The sequence below is a fragment of the Falco biarmicus genome, chromosome 15 (genome assembly GCF_023638135.1).
Source record: "Falco biarmicus isolate bFalBia1 chromosome 15, bFalBia1.pri, whole genome shotgun sequence".
In the NCBI taxonomy this organism is placed as follows: Eukaryota; Metazoa; Chordata; class Aves; order Falconiformes; family Falconidae; genus Falco; species Falco biarmicus.
Window position 1 is genome coordinate 11,533,378 of NC_079302.1, and position 13,312 is coordinate 11,546,689.

Sequence of the window (13,312 nt, forward strand, 5' to 3'; positions counted from 1 at the left end):
CTACACACAGCACTTACACGCTGAGTACCCCTTTGATACACATATTGGACACACAGAAGAGGATGGCTAAATAAGATATTCAAAGCCATAGCAATAGTGATCCCACGTTCCAGCCCACTGGTCTGCTTTTCCACATAGGAACACCTCAGCATTGTTGTCACCACAGTTTATTGTAACTAGTCCACTTGTCACTACCAGCTTACAGGGTGTGATTTCTAACCAGTCAGCGTGAATTGACCTTTCCATTAAAGTTGCAGGTCCAGGACTCCCTCATACGAAAACACCCATCCTGATAGATATGTTCTGCTGTAAATCGCCTTTAACAGAGACCATCTAGCTCCCTGGTACAGCAGCAGCAGAGCCCCCAGGCATACTCAGGGGAGAAGAACTATAAAATGAGTTTTCCCGAGCGACTCCCATCAAGCAAGGCAAAGCTACTGATTAGCCTTTACACAGTAATCAATGAAAACTCGTTTGTGATTGAGAACTCAAGGCTGGCCTGACTTCACTTTGAAACACGAACGTGCACATGTATACCCATCGTAAGGGGCAACACTTTGATGTTGCTATTTTCTCAAGCACTTTTGAAGATGCAGTCTGTTTACTCTTTCTATGGAAAGATAAGTTTCTTTAGAGCTCCCTCTGTTGTAAAACAGAAGGAAAATAATTAATTCTTAGAGCAATTTACCCAAGGACTGATCATTTTTACATAGGAGAGGAAAACAAGTTATAAGAAATGTAAGGGTTAAATTACCTCAGGAGTTAGTAACCACAAGGGAATTCATAATTTTTGTGTTTGAGAGAGAGACAGAGAGAGACAGAGATTTGAAGCTCTGGGCATTGGTTTGTTTGGGTTTTAAGTTTAGAAAATTGTAACAGGGAAGTCAGAGGCACTTCAGCAGCTGTTCAGACTACCCTCTTTCCACAATTAAAAACCCCACCTTTTCTTAGCAGCAGACTGATCATACTGGCATATGCTCAGCCTTGGTGCTCTATTCATTTTCTGTGGGTCGCAGCAGAGATGAATATGACCCCACATTCGATGTAGCTAGCTAATTCAGACTAACAATTTGAGTGAAATGTTAGCAAAGTCCTGAGAACTCTGCAAGTATGAGCAATGACTGTATTGAAGTGGACTGAATAAGCCAAACCAGAATAACATGACAAAGCCTGAGTTGTGACAGTAACTGATGTGACATTTTAAAAGGACCACGAGATACCTAATTATGTACTAAGACAACAGAACAGATATTGCCTTGAATGTGAAAGTAGCTAGAGCATACCTAGCAGTAGAGCATAAAAAGTGAACTGGATTTACTATGTAATATACATTGACACATAACGGTTTTAACCTTGGAAGTTAAAGAAGTAATTTTACGTGGATTTATGCCATAGATGGAGATCAACCATTTTATTCACTCATGCCTACCTTCTGTGTTGGTATGTTGAACTTTTGCAAGCATGTAAGGAAACCCAGTACAGCTGTGCTCAGCTCTTGTTTCTCCCTCTGCTCATCAGTTAGGCTTCCCTACCAAGCAGAGGGTTGCACCCACCTCATCCCAAATACTACCTTCTACCCATTTTCTCTCCAGAAAAAATGAAGACCAAGAATATCAGCACCCTTCCTATAAGTGGGACAAGGGACAGGCACACTTCCAATCTACAGCTGTTAAATTAGAAGCTTCTACCTCATATCTTTTTCCAGGAAAAAAAAAAAAACCAAACAACCAAACAAACACTTTTTCTTCATTCAGAAGCCTTCTAGGACAGCCAAGGTCTGGCAACAGTTCCTACCACGTTTCCTAACCAAGCACACACACAGACTGAACACCACCATGTACCCATGCAGAACTTCAAGTTAGCTATTCCAGCTGAATTTACCGTCTGGTGAACTGCTGGAACAGTTACAACCCAGATTTATGAAGGTAAAAGGAGGAACTGAGGGGTACTATCACTCACTACTACCTCATGGCCACAATAAAAAACATGCAAAAGAATGACAGAAAACCTGTGTGACACCATGGAGCAGCACTACCACCTCAGTGCTGCAGCACCTGTTTCCATAGCACACAGGGATGCTCCACTTAAGATTCGACTCCTACAAGCATGGTCCTAAAGGGCTGTCTGGTATGGGCACTCTCGAGCACACTTCATTACATGGCAGATTCACAATTAACAGATCACTTCTTTTTTCACCTTCCACCACAAGCTCAGGGTTCAAATTCTTCCAAGTCATTCACTCAAACACCATAATTTTCATTCTCAGATTAGAGACCAGTAGCCCAGATCCACTGTAGCTCTGGGAAATACTGGGGACAGAGCCCCAAGAACTGGGGAAGCTGGCTGTCAGGACGACACATAAACTGTCCAAAAGAAAAAGCAAAGGCCAAAACAGAAGTAGACTCCATTTCTCCAAAAACGATGACTGGAGATTACAGTGACTCCTCCAGTTCCCCGAGCCTCCTGTTACAGCCTGAGAGGCTGTGAGTGCCACCCTATAAACCAGAGAAAGCAAACAGAAACCCTCATTGTCCCCATGGGGCCAAATTTGACTGGGAAATCAACATTAACATTTCTGGTATCCCCAGGGTAATACAAGGATGTTTTTAACAGGGAAATAATTAGCACATCAGAGCACCCAATGCAAATTAGCAATTCAGCTAAATAGCATTCAGGTGCAGCTTGGTTTTAAACAGGATTCCAGTAACATTATATAGCAAAAAGTCACACCTCCAAAACTCATCCCACTTGATTAAGTTATAGGGATATTTGCAAGGGTGTAAACAAGCCAACCAAATCTTTACTCTGAAAGCAGCTCATACATCAGGTTCCACCAGTGCTGTGCAGTTTTGATGCTGCTGCATCACTGTAGCTGATGTATTTCAGTGGACCTCCATAAACTTAGGTGAAAGCCACAGGAAATTAGGTGAATGCAAACATTGTGGAGAGGGTTGAGATTTTTTCTCTTTCCCTTGGAAGAGACACAAATAGCTGAAGGCTGGAGGTCACTGGAGCCCCCCAGCAAGTCTTTGTAATAGTAGACAGCGATCTCCAGGTCTGCAGGTGATAAGCTATCGTTTTTCAGAAATATTTTGTATACCTCCTGCTGAGCTTTTCTGGCATTCAAGGGACAGATCAATATTTGGTATTTTCACTGAGCTTGAGGTGCTATTGTTCTTTGTATCTGAAAACAGAGTAACTGTTCAGATGTTTATAAAGGTAGCCAGGGCAGTGTCAGAAGGAATGTGAACCAGAAAGAAACTAAAATATATTAAAACAAATTTTTAAAAAAATAATCTTCAAACTTAGGCTAGCCCAAAAGGTTCTATCAAATCAAAGAAGCAATATCATATTTCTTGGGCAACACACAGAGCAACTGTCAAGTGGCCATAAGTAGAAACTACTGTTTCCGGGAGTGAAATTGTATCTAAAAATTGGAATACTCAAGAGAAGCCAAAACAAAGATCAAAAATAAGGGTTTTTTTATGTCTTCAGATGTCATTATTAGAACAGTGTTTTTAGAAATTAAAGAACAAGTGTATTAAGCTTACCTATTCCCCATATTACAGCTAATAGACTTAGGGAACATCTCTCATTTTTAACACATGAAGGCTAAGCCAGGTTACATATCTGTGTATGTGAGGTGTGTTTAGGTGGAGTAGAGAGAAGAAAGTCCAACCATACTTATACATGAGATCAGAAAATCAAAATACTTGCCAGTTCTACAGGATATTTTTTCTCTAAAAACACCCACCCCAAAACAAGCAATTGCTTAATTGTTTACTTTCTAAAATGCCTGTGTTGCCCGAAGCCATTTCAAATTAACAAAAGTTAATTTTGCCTATATCTGTTTTGGTCTGTCTTTAACTCTCGGCACTGGGCTGCACCACTCCAGAGTACAAAGCTGAAAATGGAGTTCAGGCATTTATTTGGTGCAACTCTCCTTATTTAAAGGGAACATACCCAAACCCTGCCTCTCTGACACCCATACCCAATGCTAATAACAACAAACAGACGCTTACCTTACAAATCCCAGGCCCACCTTTTTCGTCAGGCCTGTGTCTCAGGAAACCCTGTGTCTTTGCTTCTGCCTAGAACCTTTTCCCTTATCCTACCTTCATCTTCCCATGCTGTGCATACCCACCCACACAGCTGCAGCTCGGCAGCCCCTGACCCCTGTAAGCTTTCCAACACTCCCAGAGAAACTCCCCAGCAACCCTCCAGCTTCACTTCAGCTCATTCCATTGCCTCCAGCTCCCCATTGCTTTCTGCTATTACTCTAGAAAAGGCTTTTCATGTATTTTTCTGCTTGCTATAAAAGAAAGCATTTACCCTACTCACGAGCATTAACAAGGCCTATGATTGCCCACATATCAAACAGCTGTGGCTGCCATAGTCCTAAGGACACAAGGACAAAATTAAACTAAATGTCTTGGGCACAGTAATCATAAGATGACAGAGTTTTCAAATCTCAGTGAAGTAAGGAAGGGAAGTCAGCAGAACCACTACCTTGGACCTCCGGAGGACAGACTTTGGCCTGTCCAGGAGCCCGGCTGACAGAGTCCCTTGGGAGGCAGCCCTGAAGGGCCAAGGGCTCCAGGCAGGCTGGACATCCTTCCAGAGGGAAGCCTTAAAGGCGCAGGAGCCGGCCGGCCCCATGTGCCCAAAGTCGAGCCGGTGGGGAAGGTCGGCCTGGCTGAACAGAGCTTTGGCTGGGACTTGGTGGGGGAAAAGGAGAGTTTTGTGACCTTTGGCAGAAAGAACAGGCAATTTGGAGGACTACAGGGATGTGGTGAGGTTAGGCAGGGCGAAGATTAGAAAGGCAAAAGCCCAGCTAGAACTTAATCTGGCCACTGCCATAAAAGATAACAAAAATTTTTTTTACAAATACATCAGCAACAAAAGGAGGGCCAAGGGGAATCTGCATCCTTCATTGGATGCAGCAGGGAACATTGCCACAGAGGATGAGGAAAAGGCTGAGGTACTTAATGCCTTCTTGGCCTCACTCTTGAATAGTAAGATCAGTTGTTCCCTGGGTACCCAGCCCCCTGAGCTGGAGGATAGGGACGGGGAGCAGAATGAAGTCCCCACAGTCCAGGAGGACACGGCCAGTGACCTGCTGCTCCACTTAGACACGCACAAGTCCACAGGGACAGATGGGATCCACCTGAGGGCACCGAGGGAGCTGGCGGAGGAGCTCGCCAAGCCTCTCTCCATCATTTATCAGCAGCCCTGGCTACCCAGGGGGGGCCCAGCTGACTAGACGTCAGCCCACGTGATGCCCATCTCACAAGAAGGGCAGGAAGGAGGATCTGGGGAACTACAGGCCCGTCAGCGTGACCTCAGTGCCGGGGAAAGTTACCCTGGGGGTGCTGGTTGATGGCCAGCTCAGCATGTGTGTGCCCAGGTGACCAAGAAGGCCAATAGCAGCCTGGCTTGTAGCCAAAACAGGGTGGCCAGCAGGACAAGGGAAGCAATTGTCCTCCTGTACTCAGCACTGGTGAGGCTGCACCTTGAGTACTGTGTTCAGTTTTGGGACCCTCACTCCAAGAGGGACATAGAGGTGCTGGAGCGTGTCCAGAGACGGGCAACGAGGCTGGTGAGGGGTCTGGAGCACAAGTCTGATGAGGAGCGGCTGAGGGAACTGGGGGTGTTTAGCCTGGAGAAGAGGAGACTCGGGGGGGACCTTATTGGTCTCTACAATTGCCTGAAAGAATGTTGTAAGCAGTCAGGGGTGGGTCTCCTCCCAGGTAACAAATAAGAGGACAAGAAGAAATGGCCTCAAGTTGCATCAGGGGAGGTTTAGATTGGATATCGAAAAAGATTTCTTCACAGAAAGGGTTGTCAAGCATTGGAACAGGCTGCCCAGAGAGGTGGTGGAATAACCATCCCTAGAGGTCTTTAAAAAAATGCATGGATGTGGTGCTTAGGGACATGGTTTAGTGATAGACTTGATCTCAAAGGCTTTTTCCAACCTAAATGATTCTATGATTCTAAATGGGAAAAAATGGAATTCACAAAGTGTCTGTTGGCTGACCGCCCCATCACCATTCCCTATGTGCCCTCTGCAAGCACTCAAAATGAGACTCTGGCCATAGACACACATGTTTTTGTTTGTTGCTGTACTAGGGAAATAAAATACCTATCTGCCAGCCTGCTCCAGGCTCTTTGTTATCATACTCCGTACTACTTTTTGTTTACTTGCTGGCAAAAGCACCCGCGTTTTCATTAATGTAAAGTTAAAAGCATGAAGTTGTTGAAAAAAAAAATCCCAACCAAAAAACAAGACAGGCGAGGGGTTCTGCACATCCCAGGCTAGTCATCGAGCTATGCTGTACTGTCTGAGATTTGCAGACAAAAATGGCACCAAAAATGTTTCTGTTTCTTTACTAATGTGTAGTTGCTACAGCAGCAGTGCTATCACCTTGTCAGTCAGCAGCTACCACAGCCTCACAGTTTCACATGGCATCAATAACAATCTGGACCTGGCTCTAGCCGGCAGTAGCTTAAGTTCTTTTAGAGATGTGGCAGCACTACATATAAAATATAACCATATAAAGAAGTGTTTACAGGCCTCAGATCTAAGGACCATAATGAGTATGTAACTGTACTGGTCAGCCTTCTGTCTCAGGATCCACTCTAGCTCAGTCTCCTAAGCATGCTGTTCATTGTGGTACAGCAGGAATGAGGCTAAAACATCAGTACAGACTTCAATAAATGGCCAACAGAAAAGGTAATATGTCCATTTTTAGATATTGCCCTCATTGCAGCGGTATTGCATCATCCCATTCTTTTTTCTGTCTACTTTCAGCTCTATAGCATATGGAAACACAAGGGCAAAACAAGGTATAGAGGGATTAAATGGCTTACCAGAGGCTGCAGCAGGACAGTAACCCAGTCTGGTCATACCACAGGCTCCTAAAGGCTGGGGTCTCTAGGGCTTCCTAGCCTTGACCCTGTGGCCAATGTAAGAGCTGCTCTTCTCTACAGCGAGTCAGTGAACAGTCCAGAATAAGTCCCCTCAGTTGTGCAGGCTAGATCTGAATTGTGTGGCATGGGCCTCTCTAGAGGAAACCAGTTTTTATTCTCTTGAGGTCTCTTGCACATTGAAGTTCATCAGCAGACACACAACATGGTATCACTCTGCATTTGTCCTTCCACAGCTCTTCCCTGGGCATTGAGGAGATTCATGTCTTCAGCAGTGTGCTAATTACACGCTGACCAGACAGGCCAGGCTGGGGAAAACACCTGCCCATTAAGGACCCTGCAAACAGCTTGAGCTGAAGAAACACAACAATCCATTACCAGTGCTTGGGAATCAGCAGTAAAACAGCTGATAACAAACTATTCCAAGCACTGAGCAGAAGCGATTGCGTCTCACCAGGCCAAGAGGCACAGCACCTGCACTAGACTGGTTCTCTTGTCCTTACCCTATTTGAGAGACCATGGAGATGGGTCAGTCTCACAGAGAGCAGGTCTTCACTCTCATCCTAGAGTCTGGATGGGGGATAGAGCCTAAGCCCTACAAGAAGCAACAGATTTGGTAATGCAGCTGGTAACAAGTAGGAAGGTTTTCACAAGGGCAAGAAGCAAACAGCTAAACTAACTTCCAGCAATGCTGCAGCAGTAACAGTCACTGCCAGTAACCTGACTAGAGTTCATTCCTTAGCCACTTCACTGATGGGTCGACAAATACATTTGTAAATGGAGACTCATCATTAATGGATGGCATTTTTAATGACATCACACAGGGCTGGTTCTTGACACTGTTTAGTATCTTTACCTATAAAGTGGAAAATAATATAAACTGTTAGGATATTAAATCCACAGATGACATGTCTGATTGAGAATGGTAAATAGTAATAAGAGCAGGGCTCTGAGACAAAGTAATTGCTTGGTAAGGTGCTTGTGTGCACAGCAAGTATTCAGATGTAAATCTATGCATTTGGCCTGAATACTGCAGGCCATAACTCCTTCCACAATGGGGTGGTCTGCAGGGAAAATGGGAACCAACCTTAGCAGCACATGAAACACTATGGCCAAAATGACTTACCCAATCCCCAGGTCACCAAGTGGGAACACTGAATAAAAGCAGACATGATACATTCTTGCTGCATGTTCTGTTGGTGTAAACCCTACAAAAAATACCGTGGTTGGTATCTTTAATTCAAAGGGGTGGGGGGGAGTGTGGGAAGAGAAAGAAGGTTCAGAAGAGTTATGAGACAATATCAAGTCCCAATACAAGAGACCAAGTGAGAGGCTGAGGGAGGCTGTTCTGCTTAATTTGTTCTTGTCCAATTTGAATGTGCTGTTTTAATCTTAAGGAGATTGTGTTTGTTGCACCATATTTGTGCTGTACTTCTGTTGTCCAAAACAGGCTAGGAAACAGTATATATTTCTCCCTTTCACATATAACTTGACTTTTTAGGACTTGTGGTGGAAGAAGGAAAACTGATGCCTTTTCCCTGAAGTAGCAGACATTAGGTATAGCCAGGGTATTCATGCTCTTTATAGTATTAAACATCTTTGATGCACAGTGTTAGGAAAAATCAGGAAAGTTTAATTCAGATCAGATTGTTAAGGAATATGACAATAATTGCTTTGTCTTCTTGTGTACTGTAGTGCATAGTTTGCTTTCCAGATAATCTGGGAGTGTCACTTAACAAGTTCCATGTTAACGCGAGGATCTAAAAGCAGAATAAAGCCCTTACTTGCTCCAGATCTTCCAGTGGGACATGGCAGATGGCCGCTTTTGTTCTTTTACAGAAGATTAATAGTTTTAAGTTTGTTATAGGGTGTGTTTTGCAACCTGCGGTTTGTAGAATGGGTGTTGTGAAGACCATTCTGGACTTCCCAGACACTGGGATGTGGTGGGCAGCAGGCAAAGCTTCAGGAAAAGAGGATTCCTTCTAATCTTATGGTCCTACATGAGCAGAACAGAATTGTGATGTTAACTGTGACAGCAAGTCCTCTAGAGGTTTTGAGCAAGCTGTCTAATTTCAACCCTATTGTTTCTGTACCCAGTCAGGTCAGGAGAAAACAGAGCTCCTTTACTCCACAACAGAGTGGGATCAGCTAATGCTAGTAAAGCTCCTGAAGATGGTATATGTTGGGTAATGAAGATACAGGCAACAAATTTGATTCTCATAAAGGGAGTTCCCTTTGCAGTGCTGCGAGAAACACAAAGAAATCCTGTCTTGACTAGTTAATTGAGCAAACATTCCATCCTGCCCTAAAATATGCTTGCTATGCTTTTTCAGATTTTTTTTTTTCCTTTTGGAAGCGTATCACCCCTTAGCATGTTCACGTCTCCACCAGTCTGAAGAGCAACTGTCTGTTCCAGCCCCTGGGGCTCACCTGCTGCTCCCCCACTCCTGTCAGGTTGGATTTCTTTAAAGAGCATGTTGACTGCAGCAAATCGTTTCATGCACTGGGAAAGGGAAGACTTTAATATTTACCACCAGATTGGTTGTGCTGTCTACTCTCCCACCAAGCTCTGCCTCCCTTGACAGTTGGTTCTCTGTAGTGCTGTTTATCACATGCTGTCAGCCCTGCCTTTGCTTGCTCCCAGAAACACTGGCTGAGCACTTTTCCACCAGGTGCTGCTTCAGCTATGCCAGACTACCTTTCTGCCCTCCTCCATACAAAAATCAAGTCTCTCCCATCATTTGCATTAACTCAGAAGTCTTCCCTCCTCTCTGATGCTCTGATTTCTCCTCCCTGCCTCTTCCACTAGACACAAGCCCCCTTTCACCAGCTCCCTGGCCTGGCCACCTCAGCCTGCTGTCTCCAAGCCGTGCCAACCCATGCCTGCATTCCCAGCATCCTTCCTGAAGCACTATACCCCAATAGACATGCCAGGCCTGGACCACGTTTCTGGGCTTTCTCTGTTTTCTGTACTGTACTTTAGATGTGTTTTCAGCCTGTTGCAAAGCTCATTCAACCAACAGAAAGAACTGCTTTGACTTCAATGGATTTCAAATGAAGACTTTAGACTAGGTCTCCACAGCAGCACAGAAATAATGAGTGTTGCGTAGAGATACCCAAGCCAGCTTTAAACTAATTAGACTGGATCCCAATAAGCATCTAATCACAGAAACAGGGAGCTCAGTACTGGGTAATTTACCCTAATGAGACTGTAAGCTTGTCAAAGGAGAAAGCTTATGTTTGCTTTAGTCCAGTTCCAATTTAATATCATATGCCCGTTGCCTTTTAAGAAACACCTACTACTATTCAAAATCAAGCGAGCACACGTCAAGGTAATCTTTCCTTTCACATAATGCAGCAATACAGAGCAACTGTCTAAAATCAAAAAGGCAGGAAATGCGAAGTACAAAAGAATATATGATTTATCTGTCATCTTGGGGGGGGGGGGGGAACAAATCCTTTGTTCCACAGTACACACAGAGACAGCTACACCTTTCTTTGTACAAAATTTAAGCGTTGGTGAGTGTTGTTTTATCTTTTCAAAATGCACAATCAAGATACAGGACTCTCTAGCCAGAAGCATAGGTTTTTCCCTTGGAGACCAGAGGTAATCACACCTGCAGTCTTCAGACACAGGAAAACCTGCTAAATTCCATGTAAGAAGAGCATGCTGAATAGACAAATACAGGATGTTTCCTGTATTTCAGCATGTACTTCTAACTCCAGTTATGCAAAACTTACAGCTTATGCTTCACTTCAAAATGTTATTTATCTTACATTTGCATAGTATTTTCTGATTCACCCCCCCTTCTGATTTAACAAAAACTTTTATTCTGTTTTAAGTCCATATCCAAGCGTCATTGTTATGTTCATTCTGCCAAAATTGTCTGAAACAAGCGCCCACGTTTTGGAAAGGAGATGCCTGACTTCTTATAGAGCTTTGCATTCAGCAGCCACCACTGAAGGCAAAGGACCAGCCAACACAAGCAGCAGCCTAAATATGGATTTGGGTTTCCAGCTTCGAAAGGAATGATTTGACTTTACTAAGTACTCCTTAAACCAAATGTTGTATGTTCACCACAAATGTCTTCATTCCTGAAAGCAAAGAAGAGGAAGGCACAAAATCAGAGGAATGTTTATGAGCTTCTTTCACATGATACTGTTAGGCCTGAGAAGATTAGCAGCTATCCCTGCAAAAATTAGTTCTCCTCTGAAATAGCAGGCTGTGGGTAAAGGCAGATGCAAGTATCAGTGTGTTGGCAGAAGCTGGAGAGCTCTGAGCTTATGTTGCCTTGTTTGATTTTGTTAGCCAAAAACCCTTGGTGCCTTCCCAAAATTGCTTCTTTTCCTTCAACGTAAAGTCAAGGGAAAGCTCTAAATTGAGAATATTTGAGTTTTCCATAAGCTTTGGGAAGAGAGAGTTAAGCCTCTAGAGCTAGGCTGTAAACAACTTCCCACTCATCCCCCCAAAAAACAAAATGGAGCCTGTAAGCAACTATTAAGTAAGACACTGTCCTTTGGAATTGCTCCCTTTCCTCAAGGTGAGACCTGTCACAGGTTACTGCTGGGTTTAGAGTTCCTGCTCCTTGTCGACTATAGCCTCTCTGATCAGCGAGAGCCAAAACACAGGAAAAGCAAAAAATGGGGTGTGCTGAAGAAATGCCTGCTAAAACCCAAACATCTCTCCAAATTCACTTTTCTCCATTCTCACCATTCCACAGCAGATAACACCTACATAGGACCATGGCCAGTCTGGGACAGCAGTTGTATGACACAGTCAGCAGGACCTTACAGACACTGCCACATCCTCAGTGTGCCCTGCCAGGTTTTCACAGGCTGACACAGGTCAGGAAGGGGAGAGTTCCTCAAATGGCAGAGGCTAAATTCAAAGCTGCTCAGCTTTGTCTCCCTCACATCTCCTCAGAGGGGTTTGTGGCAGTCTTGTCACTCCAAATGCATTTAATGCTAATGCTAGGTGTACACTGAAAAGAAATGTCCTACCCAGTTGTAGGACATACACTATTTACTCCCAATATTTCTAGTCTCCCTGAGAAAATACCTCCACTATAAATTTGGGGGGTTTACTGTATTTAAAATATTCTTCTGTGTTTTTTCTGGTATAAGCAACAGATAATACTTGAAAATATAGGTTAGATAAGAATTGTCCCACTGTTCCTTTTTAAAAAAAAAACAACTAAAAACCCTCCATTTTTTTCCCTTTTGTTTACCAAATCAAAAATAGTAATATTTTTTTTTAATTTCCTGGAGAAAACTGTTCAAATATTTCAGCAAGCTTACCCTAAAGAGTGAAATCCTGTATTTTGAGTTGTACACATCTTTACAAAATTGAGACTATTACACCTATTTTTCAAATCCCATCCACAAGACACATATTTTTAAAATACAGAAATACATGCAAAAAAGATAAAATAATTTGGTTTCTATAATCCTGTATCATTCTCAGGAGTGTTAATAAAGTTAATGATTATCTGTCTCCACAATTAACATATTAGGCAAGATGCCTCACTTCACCTAATGTTAATGTTTTACTTTTGAGGGAGAAGTGTAAGAATACCGAAATATGACTCTAATTTGCTAAGGGACTTTTTTTTTTTTCTCCCAGTCACACAAACATAAGGTATTACAGATCAGTCCAAATTAGTAAATGCCAAATACATCAAATACAACTAATAAAAGATTTCAGTATATACAGGTAAGGAAAACAAACAGCTTTGAGGCTTTTTTTAAGGAAAAAAAGTATTCTCCCATGGAGATATGAACTGTATTTTTCTGAGAGTCAAAATGCAGTTGGTGGGCTAGTGGGCAAGGCGTGTTTCTGACAAACATATTTTCTACTCCAAGTAAATCCTAGCAGATACAATCTTTGACCATGGCACTGATTTGCCCAATCAAACCGTTACACACACAAAGAAATGCATTTAAACTAGTGGGCTCTATACCAACCCAAAATTCCATCTTTATGAGTGAGATTGCAAGATCAAGAACATGAAAACCAGGTTTTAGTGTTGTTCAAGTTGGTGTTCTCGCTACAATGTCAGGCTTAGTAAAATTAGACTAAGTTACATAGCAGAGCTTGGCAAGAAATATAATTGTGAACAACAGAAATTGCATGCATTTAGCAGTTTGCTTCTGTAGAAATACAAATTCTGCTTTAAAATAGTGAGTATCAGTCATCTCCATTGCCAGCATTAAAACAATAATATCTATTGTCCTTGTAAAGCCTTCATTTATACCAGTGACACTACTGCACTGTTTTGAGTCTAGAGTTAATACTGTGGCTTAAATGTACTTTGAACTATATTGACACTTGAAGGGAGATAAACACCTGACTGAGCAAGCAAAGGCAAGATGGTGAAAGCAGCAA